This window comes from Diceros bicornis, chromosome 2, assembly GCF_020826845.1.
Source record: "Diceros bicornis minor isolate mBicDic1 chromosome 2, mDicBic1.mat.cur, whole genome shotgun sequence".
Taxonomy (NCBI): Eukaryota; Metazoa; Chordata; class Mammalia; order Perissodactyla; family Rhinocerotidae; genus Diceros; species Diceros bicornis.
In genome coordinates this window covers 74,656,299-74,677,830 of record NC_080741.1, presented here as the reverse complement: position 1 = coordinate 74,677,830, position 21,532 = coordinate 74,656,299, and the positions used below count along the sequence as shown (strand labels likewise).

At 43.4% G+C, this 21,532-nt stretch overlaps 1 long non-coding RNA gene across 2 annotated transcripts in view; it reads right to left on the bottom strand.

The window, feature by feature from the left end:
- Positions 1-5,865, bottom strand: part of LOC131418790 (uncharacterized) — a 38,924-nt gene extending 33,059 nt beyond the window's left edge. For both annotated transcript variants that reach the window (XR_009223033.1, XR_009223039.1), the window contains exon 1: positions 5,641-5,865. This is a non-coding gene — a long non-coding RNA (uncharacterized LOC131418790). The remainder of the gene's footprint in view (positions 1-5,640) is intronic.
- Between the last annotated feature and the right edge of the window lie 15,667 nt (positions 5,866-21,532).

Here is a 21,532-nt window from a genome sequence, read left to right as displayed (position 1 = left end):
GCTAACATCTATTGCCAATCCTCCTCCTTTTTTTTCCTTCCCCAAAGCCCCAGTAGATAGTTGTATGTCATAGTTGCACATCCTTCTAGTTGCTGTATGTGGGACGCGGCCTCAGCATGGCCGGAGAAGTGGTGCGTCGGTGCGAGCCCGGGATCCGAACCCGGGCCGCCAATAGCGGAGCGCACGCACTTAACCGCTAAGCCACGAGGCCAGCCCTCAAAAAATATTCTTAAAGTAATCCTACTTTGGTAGATCCTAAAGTAATTCTTATCCAGTAAATTGTTACAAAAGACATTTTTAGTATCATTTTGTCAATCATCTAAGCTTTTTTGGTTTTTTTTTTTTACAACAAATTATTTTCTAACATAGTTTAGGAGGAAAGGCCTCAATTTTCAAGCAGAAATGTCACTACTTAGATACTTAGATACCCAAAACCTAAATTGTTTTACCAGTATTATAATTTTTAAAAAATACATTATTCTTAGAGATGATTTTTAAATAAACTGGAAAGCTTTGTTAATTTTAAAAATTTTTTTAAAAAGTTCCTTTTACGATATAAAATAAGAATGTTATTTGGATCCCATTATGAAATGGGATCCAAATTCAAGATCCAATATCTAATTTAAGAAACAATGTAACTTTAAAAAAAACAGCACAATAGAACTTAAGGCTTGTGATTTTGACTTTGAAGAAAGAAATTCACTCAAATTACTCCATTAGAGATTTCAATTTTGGTCTGTCACATCTTAGAAAAGCTAAACGCCTTAAATTATCACTTAATTTTGACCTATTCAGCAAATAGGTTAATATTTTTTCCCTAGTTTTTTTCATATACAAGCCTAAAGGACATGAATCAACGTTTATAATTATAAATGATACTCAAATTATGAAATTAAAAAAAATTTCATATGCCATGCACTCAAAAAGCAGTCTACTTGGCAAACTTTCTTAGCCTCTGGTTTAGAAAAGAATATTTTTTAACACTCTCCCCCCTCAAAAAAAAGCATCCCACTATAACAGGACAAGATTAGGTAAGGACTGTGTGGAAATATACCAGAATCCTGGAATACAAACTCCTAATGCAATCTACCAATAAGTTTAAAACAAATTTGATCATGATAGCTAAAGGGGATGAGCTGCATTTATACGGCTTGCCTACAAAATTCAATAAAAAAGAAAAGAGAAAAAAGAATTATGTTCTCTATAGTCTCAGCAGTTGCTGAAACATAAATAGGTACTTTTTAAAACATTAAACACAGAAACAATTATCTAACAGGATAGTTTAAACATACTGCTGGTTTACTTTACCTTAGCAACAAAACTAAATATGTTTTGCCCTAAAAATACAAAAGGACAAAGCGCTTAACTAAAGCCCAACCTTGTACAGGAAATCTATTCAGAAGACCTAGTAGAAGGGCATCCTTTCTGGGAAGCAATTTGGCCATTTAACATGAAATATGTTCATATCCTTTGGCCCAGTGATGCCAACTCTGGAGCCCATCTTCAGGAAATGCAGATCAAACTGCTATACAACAGCAAAACCCTGGAAACCACTCAAGTGTCCAATAATGAGGAAATGATCAAATACACTATGATATATCCACAACATATGCCATTATAGAATAAATTATGAAGGCATTAAAAATGGTTTTAGACATAGAAAAATGCATACACCAGAATTAAAAGAAAACAAACCAGGACACAAACATTACAAATACTATCATCTCAAAACTTTTTAAAAAAGGCATTTGGATGTATACATTTTTAAAAAGACAACAGGAAAATACTTTGAAATGTGGACAGCAGTTAACCTCGGATGGTGGAGATAAGTGGTTTCTTCTACTTTATACTCTTCAAATTTCTACTAATGGTCCTGTATTATTTTGATAATCAGAAAAAAAGCTCCTAAAAATAACATTTAGGTAACTATATTTTATAGGTGCAATGCATTTTGTAGCCATGTTCAGTGACCATCAACTTTATCTTTCTAGAAACTTAAAAACTGCTTTAAGTGGTGAAATATCCTCTAAGTCACTAATTTAAAATGCATTATTGCACTTGAACAGCTTCTTAACAAGAACATTTGGCTTTTGAGATTCTACATCTGCATGGAAAAAAATATCCGGAGAGGGGATGGGGACAGGAAACTTTGAAGAGGTGCTCCCTGGCAAGACACCTCATGTTTCACAATTCCGAGTCTATATTTGAAGACTACATCTTTGGAAGGCTAGCTTCTATAAGTTTCAGATGTGTTAAACTTCAGACTTGAGCCACAGCGTATTTTCTTTAAAAACCGTTTTTGCTTTTCTTACCCCAAAGTAATTAAATAATAAGCGCTCTGATCAAACAGAATTATTTCTGCTTTCTAAAGATATTAAACATAGTTCAAGAACCTAACAATGCCTGTTAGCCAGTTATTTAAATGTCCAAACATGATACTATAATACTCTACTACTCCTACTTTCCATAGATTATCATTCCTTCCCCTAATCCATGTCCTCAAATATATATATACACACACTTATATATATACACACATATTGTATATATATAGTCCTCAAATGTTAGTCAACATGCTTAAGGGCCAGCCCCGTGGCTTAGTGGTTAAGTGCGAGAGCTCCACTGCTGGCGGCCCGGGGTTCGGATCCCGGGTGCGCACCGACGCACCCCTTCCCCCGCCATGCTGAGGCCGCATCCCACATACAGCAACTAGAAGGATGTGCAACTATGACATACAACTATCTACCGGGGCTTTGGGGGAAAAAATAAATAAATTAATTAAAAGTAAAAAAAAAAAAAAATGCTTAAGATGCTTGGATTTAAAATGCTATCCAGATTCATAAAAGGAGTAAATTTATATACAAAAAAGATTTTTAAAGGATTACCATATCACAATTCACAGCTGGGTGGTTCTAATCTCAGCTGGATCTACAGAGAGAGAGAAGAAAAACAGAAAGTGCACTGGCCTTGGGTTCTCATTTTATCTCTGCCACTAATTAGCTTTGTTGCCTTAGGAATTTCACTTAACCTTTCTGGATCTCCCAGATACATCTATAAAATGAAGGTAAAATGAAACCACTTATTTAAGATTTCTACAAACTCTTAAAAAATGATTCTAGGTTCAGATTTCTACCATCTTCCCAAATATTTCCTTTAGCTAATTCTCAGTAGTAATCAACTTTTTCCTCACCCTCAATATATTCCATAAGAATCACAGATTAGGTTGCAGTCTGAGGTTTAAAAAAAAAAAAAAGGTATGAAGTTTACTGAGGTCTCTTTTTTTCAGCATCTTAAAGGCCACAGCCTATTACACCCCAGATTTTCTTTATTAACAGAACCTACTCACACTATCATAATCCAAAAAGAATAGTGCAATGTTAAAATAATAGTGGAACCACTAGTTCATTTTGAATTCAACAGCTTTCCAGAAGTTTCGTTGTTGTTAAAACAATTTAACGCAAAAAAGAAAGGGGGTGGGGGTACATGATGCGATTACTTGCCACAATCCATAAATCCACTATGGCAGCCCACATTTCGATACACACACAGATTCAAAGAAGGAAAGGACCCCAACTAATTCCTTTCTGAAGTTTTAAAAATATTGTTTCTGCATTAAACACGTGTGCCCACTAGAAATAATAACAACAGTTACTATTTACCTAGCCTCTTCTATGGGCAGGCATGGTGCCAGTACTTAACATCTGTCATTTCACTCACTCCTCAGAGTAACTCTGTAAGAAACTTATTATTATCTGTGTTTAATAGAAGAGAAGCAAGGACTGAAAGAGGATACAAGGCTGCTAAATGGCCGAGCCATATTGCAAACCCAGAGTTGCCTGACTTCAAAGTTCATGCGCACTATATTAAGCTACACTGTCTACTAAAAACACATGCATGAAAATCCTGCCTATGTTTTTAGACAGTCCTCAAAGATTCACCAAACTTTTTTAGGTTTCCCATGCATAACTATTTTTCTACAAAAAATACAACTGATTGTTGTAATACACCTATCTACACTATAAGTTAATTCAATCTTGTCAAAAGGACAAGATTTATAAGGAGACTCCAATTCTTAAGGGAATACCAGAAACTTTACAGTTAATTGAGCTCAGCTGCACTCAGGTTGATGTTTTCCACATCATATAAAAGTTCTAGTATGGATACTTGGCCCAAAGTTTCTCCTTTTCAATTTTAGTGGTATCAGATACACACTCCACTCTACCGTACCTGCTGAAAAGATAGTCATCCCAAGCCAAAAAAAAAAAAAAAAAAAATCATACTACAAAAACAAACAAGTAGGTAAATTTTCTTCATACTTATAGGCAACATTCCTCAAAGGAAGTTTGGATTTCTGCTAATCTCTTTTTCTCCAACTCGTACTACTTCCTGTTGCTCTATTACACAAGGATGAAGAGTCACAAGTTACATATTTTCTCCAATGAGAGCTGTATTTCAATCATTCCTGTAACCAAACCAGTTGGACAGCTAGTCTCTTATTAAATAAAGATTTCAACCATCATCTAAAAGGTAGAAGAACTGCTGCCATCTTTCTTGACAATAGTTCTAAAGTTCATCCCTGACAACTACAGGCCCCTATCGGCTAAGACTGAGTCACAGCAACTCCTGGGCTCTAAATCAAGACTGACGAGAATCTTTCCCGCTGATGCCTTCCCCAGCCAACCAAACAAGCAAAATTTAATAAACATCCTTCCCCTCAGTCACTGCTGAATACACACCACATCCTATATTAGTTCCCAGGGCAATCTCCCTCCCAGACACCCATTCCGTGAGCCTGGAATAAGCTATGTTCCTGCCCAGTCCCCTGTTTTCTCTTCAAGTAAGAAACACCCTCACAAAAGACCAACCCTTCTTGTTCAAGCTAGTTAACTTGATGCTGACTGCAGATCCATCTTAGCCTCTCGCTGAAGACAACTAGCTCGGGAACAGCAGAGACCCCTAACTGCTTAGCTTCATAAATGCTGTGGACTACTACAGACTGGCTGGAAGTCTCTGTCCCCACTTTCGCCCAGTGAGCGCAGCAGCAATCAACCTGATCTCGGCCCCAAGGCAAACGAGTGAAAACCAGTAACTGAATTACAGGAGACAAGCTGCCCACACAATTCAGGAAGGAGCCCACACAGGTCTCCCGCTTTCCTCACAAGAGGGCTCTTCGTCCACGAGCGGCGACTTAGGCTGCCTCTCAATTCTTACGCTTTCTCACCGGACAGACGGACTCGCCGAATCCCACCCTTCGGGAAAGTGACAGGCTGGAGTTAACCCTTCAGCTGCCCCCACAGAACAAACCCGAAGGAAACCCCAATCGCTCCAAAAATGTGGCAAGCCCCATCTCGCCCTTTCCAAGCCCCGGCTGCGTTGAGGACACAGCCCTTTGAAGAAGACAACGAAATGGAATTAACCCTTCGGCTGCCGACCTCGGCGCTACACCTCAGCCACCAACCCGCGGGAAACTCCAACTCCCGGTCCTCGGGGAGGTAACAGGCACGGCTTGCACAATCCCCACCCCCCAACACTCCCACTAGCCCCACCGCGCCAAGGGGAGCCCCGACCCGGGCCTTCGGGCCGACGCTGGGCCGGACTCGCGCGCTGCGGGCCCCGGGCGGGTGAGCCGGGGGCACTCACCGCGATGACATTGACGAAGGTGGTCTTGCCCGAGTACTGCAGCCCCACGAGCGTCAGCTCCATCTCCTCCTTCCAGAAGAGCGAGCGGAACCAGTCCAGCAGGCGGGAGATGAGCGCCAGCATGATGGCGGCGGGGAGCGAGGACGGACAGGCGAGCGGGCGGCCAGCGGCAGCGACGACTTCCACGCGAGCGCACCTCGGCCCGGACCCCTCTACGGCTCCTCGGGGCCCGGCACCACACTGACGGACACGGGCGGCGGCGGCCGCCGGAGCCAGGAAGCCGAGCGGGTCATATGACTCGCCCTGCCCCCTACGCTCTTCCCCACGCCGCCGTGGGCGCCCACGGCAAGAGCGGCGGGCCCCGCCCGGCCAGGCTCGTCCGCCGCCTGCAGCGCCACCTTGTGGGGCCTCCCCGCAGCACGGCGTACCCGCGGGCCCCCCTGGGGCTCCCTTTCCTACCATCCCTCCTCTGCTTATTAATGTTGGTTAATTCATCATTCATTCTTTTTACGATTGTTTATTGACAGTCAACTCTGTGCAGAAAGACTTCCAGACTCTGGGGGATTTAGCATAAAAATCCCTGTTGTGAGGGCAAGCCCGGTGGCTTAGTGGTTAAGTTCACGTGCTCCTCATCTCTGGCCCAGGGTTCACTGGTTCTGAACTCCTGGCACTAACAGAGGCACCACTCATCAAGCCATCCTGTGGCGGCATCCCACATACAAAACAGAGGAAGATGGGCACAGACGTTAGCTCAGAGCTAATCTTCAGCAAAAAGATGAAGATTGGCAATGGATGTTAGCTCAGAGCCAGTCTTCCCTACACAGACACAAAAAAATCCCTGTCCTACATTTTTCGTAATAGCAAAAGATGGAAAGCCACAAGTGTTTATCAGGAGGGAATTGATTAAATAAACTATAGTAGGTCCTCAAAAAGGAATGCTATGCAGCTGTAAAAAGAGAGTGAATAAGTTCTCTATAAGCTGGTATGGAATGATGTCCAAGAAATATTTTCAAGAACATAAATGCCAGGTACAGAATATGTATATAATATTTTCAGTGTGAGTTGGGAAAATAAGAATATATGTACATATATGCAAATATGTGTTGTATTTGCATAAAGAAATACTGGAACACTAATAAAAACGGTTTCCTATGGAGGAGGAGGAAATGGGATGGGCAGAGGCAGGAATGAGAATGAGACTTCTCTGGATATCTTTTTACATCGTTGTGACTTTCAACAACGTAAATGAGTTGCCTGCTCAAAAGTCTAACTTAATTGAAAAATACATAAAAAGACTACGAGGCTTTCAAATTCAGAAACAATCCCCACCCTCACGGAGCTTACGTTCTAGTGAGGAGACGTAACATAATCAACAAATAAATATACGATGTAATGCCACGTAGTGCTGAGATTTATAAAGAAAACTGAACAACAGAAGGAGACAAGAGTGGCTGCTGTTCTAGTTATGGTCAGAGTAGACCTCTCGGAGGAGGCGGCCCTGGTTTGGGAAGAAGTGAGAAGGAGAGCCAGGCACATTCTGGCGGAAGCACGTTCCAGACAGAAGGGCAGCAAAGACACTGAAGGGGAAAGGAGCTGGAACGCTCTAGGAATGCAAAGGCGATGAGTGCGGCTAGCTCACATTAATAAAGCAGGGAGGGGGAAGACATGCAGATAGAGAAAAAGGCAGGGACCAGATGAAACAGGGAGTAGTGGCCCTAGTTCAGATTTTATTCTTGGTGTGATGAGAAGTCAGGAGAGTGAGCCCGTTTACGTTTTTAAAAGTTCACTTTGGCAGCTCCATGAAGGATTGGCTGTAGGAAGGCATTATGTGTTGAATTGTGTCCCCAACCCCCAAAAGATATGTTGGCGTCCTGACCCCCAGTACCTCAGAGTGTGACCTTGTTAGGAAACAAGGCCACTGCAGATGTAATCAGTTATGATGGTCCTACAGGAGCAGAGTGGGCCCTTCATCCAAAATGGCTGGGAGAAGAGACGCAGACGCAAGAAGGGAGAAGGCCATGTGACGACAGCAGCAGAGACTGAAGTGTAGCAGCTGCAAGCTAGGGAACACCAAGGAATTGCCAGCGAACCACCTGGAGCTAGGGGAGAGGCATAGCACAGATTCTCTCTCACAGCCTCAGAAGGAACCAGCCCTGCCAATACCTTAATCTTGGACTTCTAGCCTCCAGAACTGTGAGACAAGAAATTTCTGTGGTCTTCAGCCACCCAGTGTATATAAGGTCCTTTGTTACTGCAGCGCTAGCAAACTGATACAGAGGGAAAGAGCAGAAGCAGTGAGATAGGTGTTGTACATTCTGTGGGTTTGGACAAATGTATACTGACATATAATTGTCATTAGAATATCCTACAGAGTACTTTCACTGCGCTAGAAATCCTCTTGTGCTCTGCTTGTTCATCCCTACTCCCATCCCCCGACCCCTGGCAACCACTCATCTTTTTACTGTCTCCATAGTTTTGCCTTTTCCAGAATGTCATATCATTGAAATCATGCAATACGCTGCCTTTCAAAGTGGCTTCTTTCGCTTAGTAATGTGCATCCAAGTTTCCTCCATGTCTTTTCACGGCTTTATAGCTCATTTTTTTTTTTAATACAGAATAATAGTCCATTGTCTGGCTGTACCACAGTTTACTTATCCATTCACCTATTGAAGGACATCTTGGTTGCTTCCAAGTTTTGGCAATTATGAATAAAGCTGCTATAAACATCCGGATGCAAGTTTTTGTGTGGACATGAATTTCCAACTCCTTTGGGTAAATATCAACTATAACTTTTTAAAAAATATGTTTTTCATCTCTTTGCTTTTGCTCTACATTATAGGGGGTTTATTCAAGATTATCTTCTAGGGCCGGCCCTGTGGCTTAGTGGTTAAGAGCGGGCGCTCCGCTGCTGGCAGCCTGGGTTCCGATCCCAGGTGTGCACTGACGCACCGCTTCTCTGGCCACGCTGAGGCGGTGTCCCACATACAGCAACTAGAAGGATGTGCAACTATGACATACAACTATCTACTGGGGCTTTGGCGGGGGGTGAAGGAGGAGGATTGGCAATAGATGTTAGCTCAGAGCCGGTCTTCCTCAGCAAAAAGAGGAGGATTAGCCTGGATGTTAGCTCAGGGCTGATCTTCCTCATTAAAAAAAAAAAAAAAAGATTATCTTCTAGGTTGTGGTCTCAGTCCTCACCTCCATCTGTTCTAGTATTCAGTCAGTCCATTCAGTATTTAATTTTGGTTATTTTGGTCAGATTGTTTTATTCTGCTGATTCCTTTTTCATAGCAGCCTGTATCGTTTTATGAATGCAAAATATTCTCAAATAATTTTGATGATCCTCAATTACTTTTTATTCAAAAATTAGCCTGTGTTTCCTGAATTTTTTTTTCTCCTTCTTGGATCAGTTGTGTTTGTTCATCTTGATTCTTTTCTTCACTGTTTTCAGTTTTCCTTAATTATCTGGTTCAGCTGGTCTAAATGCAATTTGTGGCAGTTTGTATTCTTCCAAAGGTGGCCTCATGAATATATGCCATCTCACATACTCTTATAATGTGACGCTGACACTGTTCCATCAAGAGATAGGGTCTAGGGGACAGCCCGGTGGCATAGTGGTTAAGTGTGCGTGCTCCGCTTCAGCAGTGCAGGTTCGGATCCCGGGCATGGACCTATGCACCACTCATCAAGCCATGCTGTGGTGGTGTCCCACATACAAAAATAGAGGAAGATGGGCACCGATGTTAGCTCAGGGCTAATCTTCCTCAGACGAAAGAGGAAGATTGGCAACAGATGTTAGCCCAGGGCCAATATTCCTCACCAAAAAAAAAAAAGAGGTAGAGTCCATGTTCCCTCCCCTTGCATTGGGGAAGGTCTGTCTACGGCAGAAGTGATGCTATATGACTTCCAAAGCTAAGTTATAAAGGCAATACAGTTTCTGCTCGGCTCTCTGTAGGCACATATCCATTTGGAGCCCTGAGCTGCCATGTGAGAAGCCCAGCTGCCTGGAAGCCACTGCACTGGAGAGGCCATCTAGAGAAACCACACAGAGATGGAGGTGCCTGAGGAGCCTCCGGTGGTCCAGTCCCCACCTCTGAATTACTCCAGTGCTGCAAGGAGCAGACACAAGCTGTCCCCACTGAATTCCACCTAAATTGCAGATTTGTAAGCAATATAAATATTGTCATTGGTTTAAATTTTTGGCAGTTTGTAGCACAGCAATAGATAACCAGACACTGCTCTTAATCCCAGTGACTGCCCCAAATTGCCCTTCCCTGAGGACTCCCACTCCCAAGCTTCTCTTGTACCTGCAGGAAGGATTGCTCTTTATTCTAGTGCTTCCTCTCCACTCTTTTCTCCATTCATCAAATTCCACTGCCCTTTACCTTTTAGAATTTGCCCCCAATTTCTGCTGTGCTCCTAGCTCCCTTATATTATTTTCCTTCATAGTTATGGTTTCAGTGACATAAAAAACATATCTTTTTTGTCTTCTCAATAGACCCTGGGAGGCCAAATCCTGTGCTCGGTTGACCAGAAGCCTTGAAAAAGTAACACACACACACACACACACACACACACACACACACATGTTTTCAAAATGGAACAAAAAATCTGAGTGGAAGAAGGGGAATGAAATAATTTAATGAAGAGAATTTTTTTTTGTCAATCACACAATGAATTTTGACCTTCTGGGCTGAGAATTGAGGGAGGAAGTGAACACTCAACATGATGCAAAGCAAGATTCAGGTATGAAAAGCCCCCTTTGTTTTATTTTGTTTTATTTTGGTAAGAACACTTAACATGAGATCTATCCTCTTAACAAATTTTACACATACAATGCATTATTGTTGACTATTGGTGCAATGTTGTACTGCAGATCTCTAGAGCTTCTTCATCTTACTTAACTGAGACTTTATGCCTATTGATAAGTGATTCCCCATTTTCCCCTTTCTAGCCCCTGGTAACCACCATTCCAGTCTTTGATGTTATGAATTGGACTATTTTAGATTTCATATAAGTGGGATCATGCAATACTTGTCTTTCTGTGATTAGCTATTTCACTTAGTATAACTTCACTTAGTATAATGTGCCCAAGGTTCATGTTGTCACACACTGCAGAATTTATTTCTTTTTTGAGGCTGAATATTATTTCATTGTATGTGTATGCCACCTGCTCCCAGTCAATGGAAGAACACATGAGTAAGTCAAGAGGCCTCCATGAACCTTCAAGAAACTGCCTTGTCTTTAGCTCCCTCTGACTAAAACATTCCCATGAGGGGCTTTCTTCCCTGAGTTGCTGCATAATTGGAAAAATCAACTCACATCTTGGGCTATGTCCAATTGGATCAGAGATGGTGACAAAACTGTCTGAACATGAGCAACTCTACCCTCTCAGGCTGTATGGGCCATGAAACTCTTCAGAAGAGACATTCCACATTGCATAGTGGAGAGCTGACCAATCATGTCCTCTTTGGTGGGAAATATATATTCCAAATGAGCAAACGTGAAGACGAGTGCTTGACTCAGGCTATCTTCTGAGCCTCAAGTCTCCATGAACATCAATCAAAGAAGCACTGGGAGGCAGGGAGACTGGATGGCTGGGGAAATGTACCACGCTATCTCTAATTCCCTTGTATCCTTGCAATAACCTCCAATCTCAAAATGAATCTCTGGGCGTGTTTGCCATGGACAACTTAAAGGTAACAGACTATTCAAGTGAGATGTAACAACCAAAGTTATAGTTTGTGATTTCTCTGTTCAGCATTAGGACTTTGGAGAGGGCAATAGCTCTGTCATTGCTTTGCAAAACACAAGGTGATTTATAAATGGGGCTGAAGTCCTTGCCTTCTGACCATCTGCATCAGATCCACCTGTAGAGGGGATACCTTTTTAAAATACAAGTATCTGTGTCCCACTGGATACCTAATTAACTAGAATCTCTGATGGTGGATCCCTGGGAATCTGCATTTTAACTGTTTCCTCTGGTGATCCTATACACACTGAAGTTTGACAACCGCTATAATACAGGTAGCTTTCTTCAAAAAGTGTGTGTATATGTGTAGGGATATGCACAATTTGCATGTCAGGAGTTTTGGGGTTGCCATTCTTAGAAGAGGTGGGGTAAGTACCATTGCCCAGAAAGGAGGGAGAAATCAGCCTTTTATATCCAAAAGCTCAAAGGACACTCTGGGAAGTTCCCTCTAGGAATGAGAGGGAGGCAAATGCTTTCATTTCCAGCAGGAGCAAAGTCCTGCTGAACCCACAGAGAGGAAGCCCCTTTGAGGAGGGCTGACCTCATGGGAGGATGTCTGCAAAGATGTCTGTGAGGACTGGGTAAAGACTGTGGAGTGGAGTGAAGGGTTCTCTGGGTCATGTTGGCACCAAAGGAAAGGAACAGACATGACCCACCTTTCTTCAAAGGACCCACTATATAGGGCATGAGTTTGGGCAAGCAAGAACTCACTCCCATAGTCAACAGCCCCCCTTGACAGACAGGCCATGAGCAGGGCTGTTTACCTGTACACACAGGTGTGGCTATATGGGTAGTCAACATACTGAAATACCATTGTAATGGTTGGTCAGTAGCTGTTGCCTCAAGTGTCCTCCTCTCAAGTGTCCCCCCTACCCTGGCCACTCTCACCTGGCTGCCTCACCCCAATATCCCATGATCTAGTGATCAAATGTTAGTGCCAGATATGGTGGGGGTTCCAGGACCCTGCACTAGCACAACAGTTGGCTTGTCTTCTGATTTGTTCGTGCCCACACTATATAGATGATCAAATATTTTGGTCACACTCGTAGTGGGTGACTCATTTCTGACAATGACATCAAGTAGCTTGGATCATTAGCAGCCCTGGTAATCCTTGGACTGACAAATCAGGATCCTTCCTATTGGAAGTTGATCTGACCTCCTTGGATTCTGAGATCTTCTTAGGAATCCTGACATGCCAAGTCAGAGAGAGCACCCAAGAGACAAATACCAGACTCCCTTCTAATCTTGATATGTACGGCTGTGAGCTGGTCCTAATTCAATTGCAAAAATACAGACATACAATAGCACTAACCCAGGGATCATGAAGCAATTCATACTGGTTAAATAAGCATAAGGAATTATTATTTTTATTAAATTATCATGTATGCCACAGAAGGGTTGCTGTGTTCCTGAAAATAGATCATCAGGAACTTTGGTTTTCCTGGCCTATTTGAAGTTCAGACCACTAGAATGGACACTCCAAGAGGGTTTCTTTTTTTCTGTTTTGTTCACTGATATCCCAATGCCTAGGACAGTACCTGGCACACAGTAGGTGGTCAATAAACGTTTGTTGAATGAAACTATGATTTCGAAGGATTCTCAGTTTACTGTTTTGTTTCAGCAGGTGCAAGAAGAAATTAGCAGGAGATATCAAATCTGTTTTCTGCATGGAAGCATCCAGAGTCACTACCTCTCATAATGGTGGGAGCCTCCATTGGAACTTCTAAATCAGTGATTTCAATTTGCAACCTCTGCTTTTGAGGCCAACCGCAATTTACTATTTTATGAAAAAGTAGTACCCTAAAGACATGACCAAAAATGAGCATGTCCACATTATTCCAGGTTGGTAACTGAGCTCTGTGAGAGAGGCTCTCAGGGCTCACTAGGTGATGGGTTCTGAGCAGACCTCCGTTAGACCTAGGAACTCATCTCAAGAGACCAGAGGGATTTATGGATGAGATGAAAGCCTTCAGACTTGATCTCCCGTTGTCGGATTTCTTCTTGGCATTTCACTCGTTTTGCATTTGTCTTGACATGAGTACAGCCATGTTTGGCCGCTCCATTGACCCATAGCCACCAGCACACAAAGAAATATAAAGCTGCTTTCTGTGTGGTGGGAACTGGCCTTTTCCCGGGAACTGGCCTTTCTCCCACGGAGAGAGTTCCAAGTTGTAACATTTCAAGGCTCTTCTGGCGTCATAGCGAGGGACAGACTGGCCATCTGTGCTGGGCTAGGACCATAACCAGAGAGAACAATGCACGTACACAACTACTGGGCTGGGACCTTAGCCAGGTGGCTCAGTGCACGTACACCACTGATAGCCATTCGTGCATGGAAACACTAAATGCTTGCTCTGCATACTCTGTAATTGCTTACTCTGAAAATTACTGATGGTATAAAAACTGCTGGAAACTGAGCCCCAGTGAGAGTTCCATCTGTGGAAGGGACGCCTTGCCCAGGACGTGTGATCCCTGCCCAGCCGCGTCGATTGACAGGGCTCTCCAGGCAGTGGGGCGTGGATGTTGCGAGTAATTGATTTGATGTGAAGTAATTGATTTGATGTGAAGTAATTGATTTGATGTGAAGTAATTGATCTGATGTGTGCTCTTTTCAGTCAACCTGGTGTTTCTCTTTCTGGTTGATTTGTGTCATTTCTTTTCAGTCGATGTGGATGTTTTCCCTTTCCAGTCGATCTGATGTATTTCCCTCTTAATATTTGACCTATTGGAATCTGTTTGCAGACTATTGCCTTTACTCTCCTCTATATAACAAAATATACCTTCAGTTCATTTGTTTGGAGAGGAAAGTTTCTTTGACATCTCCGATCGAATCCCCGAACCTCTCGTAACAGCATTTTCTGTTTCATTCTCTAAACCTCTTTAGAGAGGTCCTTAAACATTCATTCCCAGCTGTCTATTTTCTCCCTTTTCTTTCTGAGCCCACAACAGCCAAACCCTTAACCTAAAACACCCAGAGAGAACTGGCAGGCCATTTAAATTTAGTAGATTTTAGTTGCCTTAGGATAGTCACATTAAATTAAAACAAACGAATAAAAAACACCTCCTTTAATTGGTGGTTCACCTGAACATTAACTAGGAATGCTAATCGTGGTATTAACAGCTGTAATTTCTTCAGTACCTACTATGTGTCCCAGGTACTTTACATACATAGGCTAACTTTCATGTTGGTAATAACAGTGAAACTGAGGTTTAGAGAGATTGTCTTGCTCAGCGCAATGAGTCAGAATCACAAATCTTGGTATAAAGGTAACTATAATATATTCAGTGAAAAAGGCAAGTTTCACAACATCACGTTATACTTAATTTCATTAATAGAAAATATACATAAACACATACATATGCACTCATATAATACACGTTTGTCGATGTATGAGAAAACTATGCAGAAAGCTGTGCACTCTTGGGCAAGTCACCCACCTTCTCTAAGCCTTGGTTTTTACATCTGCAAAGGAGGGGTAGTAAAAGTATCCATCAGGTAGGAAGAATATGAGGATCATATGAAACAGTCTATATAAGGCATTTAGCACAGTGCCTGACACAAAAATGAGTCCTTGATCCATTTTTTGCTATTATTACTATTCTTACTAACACTGCTATTACAAAAGCAAATTCACCAAACTGTCAGCAGTGATTACCTTCAGGGAGTGAAGCTGGGGTGTCAGGGCGGGGATGGTGATACGCATTTTCTACTTTATACACATCTGGGTTGTTCGAAGCATTTACATCCATCAGACGCTACTTCTATTATATATTATGCAAATTATTTTACAAAAAATACCTCTCATGCCAAAATTTATTTCCCCGAATGCCTTTATCTTCCCCTACAAGCAACCAGTAAAATAATAATTATGAACTCTTTTTTTAAAAAAACAATCTGAACGATCTATTCAAGTGCTTCTGTTCCGTAGCATATTTTTGGCCCCAGAGCAGTGTGCAGACTCTGGTTATCGACAGTGTTTTCTTTGGACGCCCTGAACCAGCCTTCCCCAGCACATGGCAGAGCAGACCACCCGCCTAGGCCTGGTCAACGCCGGCAGTGTTTTGGAGCGACGTGTCTATCCTGAAAGCTTCCAGTCCGCCTTTGAACTTGGCTTGGCTGCGGGTGAAAACCTCCCCCAGCCTCCCACAGATCCCAGACCAGCCAGCTGCGCGTCAGAACGCTGTTCCCGGTCCCTGCGGCCAGAAGCAGCCCCTGCAGTGCGCCCTGCAACCGCCAGCTGGCGCTCAGGTGCCGAGGCGCCGGCTCGGAGGCCGGGAAGCCGCGCGGTGCGGAGCGCATCACATCGCTTCCCTCCCCCGCCGCTCGCTCCCCTCGGGGCAGACCTGCCAAACGAGAGGCATCCTTTCGGAAGCTGGGCAGTTCACTCACGTCTCACTTGTCTACGCCTGCCTCTTTGTTCCATTATCAAAGGTGGCTTTAGGGGTTTATTTTTTTTATTTTTAAATTCAGATTCTTTTTTTAACTGTATTTTATTTATTTTTTTCCCACCAAAGCCCCAGAGGATAGTTGTATGTCATAGCTGCACATCCTTCTAGTTGCTGTATGTGGGACATGGCCTCAGCACCGCCAGAGAAGCGGTGCAACGGGGCACGCCTCGGATCCAAACCCGGGCCACCAGCAGCGGAGCGCGTGCACTTAACTGCCAAGCCACGGCCCGGCCCGGCCCGCTTCAGGGGTTTAATAAAACCAGTCTGAAACATTGCCAAAGGAAAGGGATCCGAAGGTAGAGAGGGCTGCAGAGTGGCCATTACTTCATTCACTGGGAAACATTTACAGACCCCCTACCAGGTGTCAGACCAGGAGCCAGACGCTGGGGATGCCGAGTTGAGTAAAATAATCCCTGCCTCCAAAAGGCCTCAGTCTGGATAATAATAGGGTAAAAGATAGTTAAGATGGGGCAGGCCCAGTGATGTATCTGTTAAGTGCGCGCACTGCGCTTTGGCGACCAGGGGTTCCAGATTCGGATCCCGGACATGAACAGACACACTGCTCGTCAAGCCATGCTGTGGCGGTGTCCCATAAAAAGTAGAGGAAGATGGGCACGGATGTTAGCCCAGGGCCAATCTTCCTCAGCAAAAAGAGGAGGATTGGCAACAGATGTTAGCTCAAGGCTAATCTTCTTCACACACACAACAAAAGGATTAAAATGAAACCATTTTGTTCTGCTTTTGGCTGAAATGCCACAATAATAGATGTCACATATCAATGTGATGTGTGAGATCAGCGTGAAAGACTTGAGAGAGGGATGGCTTTGAGACGCTGAAGGCTTCACCCCCATTGAAAGGGACCAGAAGGGGAAATTAAAGGAAAAGAGAGTGTTTAGAGACAGCTGTTGATGAGTTGAGTCCTTCCCCCACCCCACCCTCACTCCCAGAGAGGGTGTGTGAGAGTACCTCCTAGTCATCTTAGAGAGGCTAGGGGTACAGTGGACTCCTGCCTGAGTGATCTACAACGTGTGGCACTGGGGCTGGGCTAGCTGTCCTGACTTAGGAGCAAAAAGACGTTACCACACTGGGGGCAGTCTTGCCCCCTGGTTTGTGGGGGCAAAGTATGGTGAGTGTTTCCAGGGGACCAGATGTGGATCACCTGCTAGAGAGAACTGGGGTGGGGCTGTCTTTGGTCTTGTCCATGGAGGCCTCCTGGTGGGGTAAGGAGACCTCAGCAGAAAAAAGATAGACTCCTGGATACTCCAGATTCTAAAGGAAGGAATCCTTAAGCCACCAGCTGGAATAGAGATATGTTCCCTGAACCCAGTGAATTGCAGTGAGCTATTTCCAGTGCTCCGAGAAAGAGTCAGCCTGAAACAATGGCCTTGCCTAGAAAGTTCCAGCATCTATGATGGCAATGTTGGTCAAGTCAACACTTTCTGGCCCCCTTAACTCTGCCCCCCACACCCTACTCCGTGCCACCACGAGTTCTGATGCTTCGTGGACAGGGTGACCATATGCCCCAGTTTGACCAGGACATTTCTGATCTGCAGTCCTGGCATAATTATTAACAACACCCCCTTTCACTCTCAAAAAGGTCCCATTATGGATGATAAATTACATGTTCATCCAACTAATGGAAAAATAGGGGTAGCTGCTTAGGCAGGGGTTATGGACTGAATTGTGTCCCCCCAAAATGGTATGTTGAAATGCTAATCTCCAGTACCTCAGAATGTAACCTTATCTGGAAATAAGGTCTTTACAGAGGTAATCAAGTTAAAATGAAGTCACCAGGGGGGGCCCTCCTCCAATACGACTGGTGTCCTTATAAAAAGCGGAAATTTGGACACAGAGACAGGCACACACACAGGGAGGGTGCCATGGAAGATGAAACCAGAGATAGACTGATGCATCTACCAGCCAAGGAATGCCACAGATTGCCAGCAAATCACCAGAAGCTGGGGGAGAGGCCTGGAACACAGTCTCCCTCACAGCCCTCAGAAGGAACCAACCCCGCTCACACCTCGATCTTGGACTTCCAGCCTCCAGAACCATGAAATAATACACTTCCATTGTTTAAGCTGCCCGGTTTGTGGGCCTTTGATATGGCAGCCCTAGGAAGGGAACCCGCCAGGAAACAGAAACAGCCAGTCTTGCCCTCGGTCCCTTCCCAAATGTCCAGTCTGCAGCTGGCTCCAACTGGGGGGCAGGAGAAATTTTTATCTGAAATAAATTTTTTGTTTTTTTCGATTTCTTAAGACTAGACCTATTTGTTACTGATCCTGAAGTGTGTGCAGTGATTTAAAGTGACTGCAGGATGTTTTTGTTACATAAGAGTGACAGGGACAGGGGAAGAACCAGAGCACAGAGCGATGGCATGGCGGGGGCGGGGAGGGGGTGCTGGGTGCAGCAATAAAGGGGTGCATTGTCTGTAGAGAAGGTAAACGCAATAACAAATCAACAGCTGATCTGCATTTTATTACGGCTGTGCTGGCAATATTGAACAGTGTCAGTGATAAGACACTCCTCCTGCCTGGGGGCCAGCCCTGCTGCTCCCACCTCTTGGTAGCCACGGCCCCAGAGTGGATTTAAAGAACATGACTGTGGGAAATAGAAAAAAAAAAAAAACTATTGTCGAATCCAGTGGTTTTTAACGAGGAGCAATTTTGCCCACCAGGATATCTGACGATGGCTGGAGACATGTTTCGATGTGACAACTGGGGGCGAGGATGAGCTACCGGAACCTAGTGGGTGGAAGCCAGGGATGCTGCTAAAGATCCTACAGTGCACAGGACACAACACAGAATTATCCAGCCCCAGATGCCAATAGTGCCGAGGCTGAGAAACCCTGGCCTCGACATTGCAACCACAGGACGTGTACGAAGTGCTCCTAAGGTGCCAATGAGGACAGCTCAGAGAGGACTGCCAGGGCACATTGCTGTAGACTGTGGACCCTTAGAAGAAGAGGATTGTGTGTGTCATTTTCTGGTAGGAAACACAGGAATGCAGAAAAGGGAATTTCCACATTAGGCATAAATCTCGGATGTGAGAAGTAAGAACAGTCCGATTTAATGAGCACTTTCTATGGGCAGGGCACCATGCTAAGAGATTTTGCTACATTGTTGCATTTGACCTTCATGACAACCCTAAGAGGGAGCTCTTGTCCCCATTTTAGGCTCAGGAAGGTGAAATAATTTGCCAAAAGTGGGAAGTGAGAGAAGTGGGATGCAACGTCATACCTACTTGACTCCAAAATACATGCTTTTACCCATCAAACCATATACTGACTAGTAATCAAATCCACCAAAAAGCAGTGATGACCTGGATGAAGCAGAGACCCACTTTAAAAAATTTAATGCTTCTATCCTATACTTCTATGTTCTTTGATTTTTCTATCGTTTCCTCTGCTTTGCTGCATTTTCTTTCATTTTCCTACCTCTTTTTGTTCTTTTTATAGATAGTCTTTGTTTTTGTTTTGAGTCTTAAATCTATTTTAGACAGGATTCTTACCAGAGCACTTGACGGAAACTCAGATCCAACTGGTTTAAGGGGAGAGAGAGAGAGTGGTTTTCTCATATAATTGAAAACTTCAGAATAACAGCTTCAGGCCTGGCTGAATCAGGGTGCTCCAACAAACAAAAATTCTTTGGATCCTTTCTCCTCTGCCAAATGGTCATGTAGAAGTTGCTGAGTTGCACTGATGACTCTTTTTTTAGTTTTTTTTGTGCCACTTGATGTTTCTTTGTTTCTTTTAAATATTAAAAATCATAGACTATCAAAGTTGAGAGAGTTATCTCGTGGATTTTTAGGGCATTCTGTATCATACAGTAAGGTGAATACATGACATTATGCACTTGTCAAAATCCGTAGAACTGTACCACACAAAGAGTGAACTCTGAGGTACCCTACAGACTTTAGTTAATAATAATGTAGCAATATTGGTTCACTAGTTGTAATAAATGTAACAAATGTAATTAGTGAAGCTGGAGGGAGGAGAGGGTTATGAGAGCTCTCTGTACTGTCCGCTCATTTTTCTGTAAACCTAAAACTCCCCTACAAAAATAAAGGCTATTTAAAAAAAAGGAATTATTTCCTTTCCCATATAGGAATCCCTTCCTGAACATTTCATTCAGGCTGCTACGAAATCAGAAGATTTTAGAGATAAGAGCTTCTTGAATTTTATCTTATCCAAACCCTTCACTTCATAGATAGGGAAACTGAAGCCCAGAGAGGGGAAGTGGCTTGCCCAAGGTCACACAGCTATTTAGTTTTTAAAGCCAGAATGAGAACTTTCTATTCAAGATAAGGCTTTTCCTTCCTAGCAGAGTGCTCTTTGCATCACTCCACACTGTACTGAGTATCTGTTTCTACCTCTGGAATTCTCACACGATTGACTTTTCTTAAAATGGAATTGACTAGCTCAGTTTTAGAATAATGAGGAATGTTCCTCTAAAGAGAACTCCCTAACTAGTCCTTTCTTCCCTTTTTCTGAAGGCTGATCCTCTCCTTTTAAAAGAAAGAGCTGACATTCTACCCCTTGCAAATTTGGGGGGCTGTCTACATGACGTGGGGTGACATCCATGGCTAATGGAAAAATTCTAGCTCCTTGACTGACTTGGCCAAAATGCAGAAATGGCCTTTGGAGAAGGCCCATGTGCTGTCATTTTAAGATGCTATGAGGCTGATAATTAGGCGAGTGGGAACGTATGGAATGTGTCAGACCTATTTTATTCTTTGGCCAAAGCTATTATCCCCTTAGACAAATGCAAAGCCACCAAAACAGATGCCCGAGAGACGAGATTTCAGAGTCCCCATACTGACCGACTCGTTTACTCAAAATGACTTTATTGATTTAAGTAGAAATGGTCCCTGTTCTTAAGGAGATTGTAATTTAAAATCGCATCTCTAAGTGTGATATTGCGTCCACTGTGCCCCCCGTTTTCTGAGAGCTGAAGTTAGAATGGTCTTCGAGGATGCGTCCAGCTCTGATACCAGGGAATGTTACCTTTCTCACACAACAGCCTTATTGCAAGCTCACAGGTCAGTCTTACCTCTTGCCCCTGTCTCCCCATCCACATCCCCAGGACACTGGGGTTCCTAACCTTTACATATGACTTGTGAATGTGTTTGAGCACAGGACCCTGCATTCCCACTCTTTTAACCTAATTCTAGAGAGAGTTCAAAGGCAGTAGAGCACCCACAGGACTTTGTACACTATTGGACTGACTCCAGCAGAAAATGCCTCCTCAGTTAAAACATCAGATAAAGGTAGTATCCTTACCCCTATTTTATGGATGAGAAAGTGAGCCCCTGAGTTGTTAACCAAATGTTCCCAGCCACTATGTTCCAGAAATAATAACTAGCATTTAATGAATGTTAATGCTGTGCCAGGCACTATTATAAGAACTGTACGTGAACTCATGCATTCACTCCTCACAGTAATCCTTTGAGGCAGATAACAATATTATCTCCCTTTACAATAAATGCAGGCACAGAGAGGTTAAGCAACTTGCAGAGTTCACACAGCTGACGGGTAGAGGAGCTGGTAGCAGAATCAGTCGTTCTAACTATGTAGGCTATATGCAGTAAGTGTGTCATCCTGCCTTTCATTACTTTACTTAATCTAATTTAATATTATTTTATTGAGTCTTCATTCTATGCTCTGAATTAGGTATTATCAGCGGTGTGCTG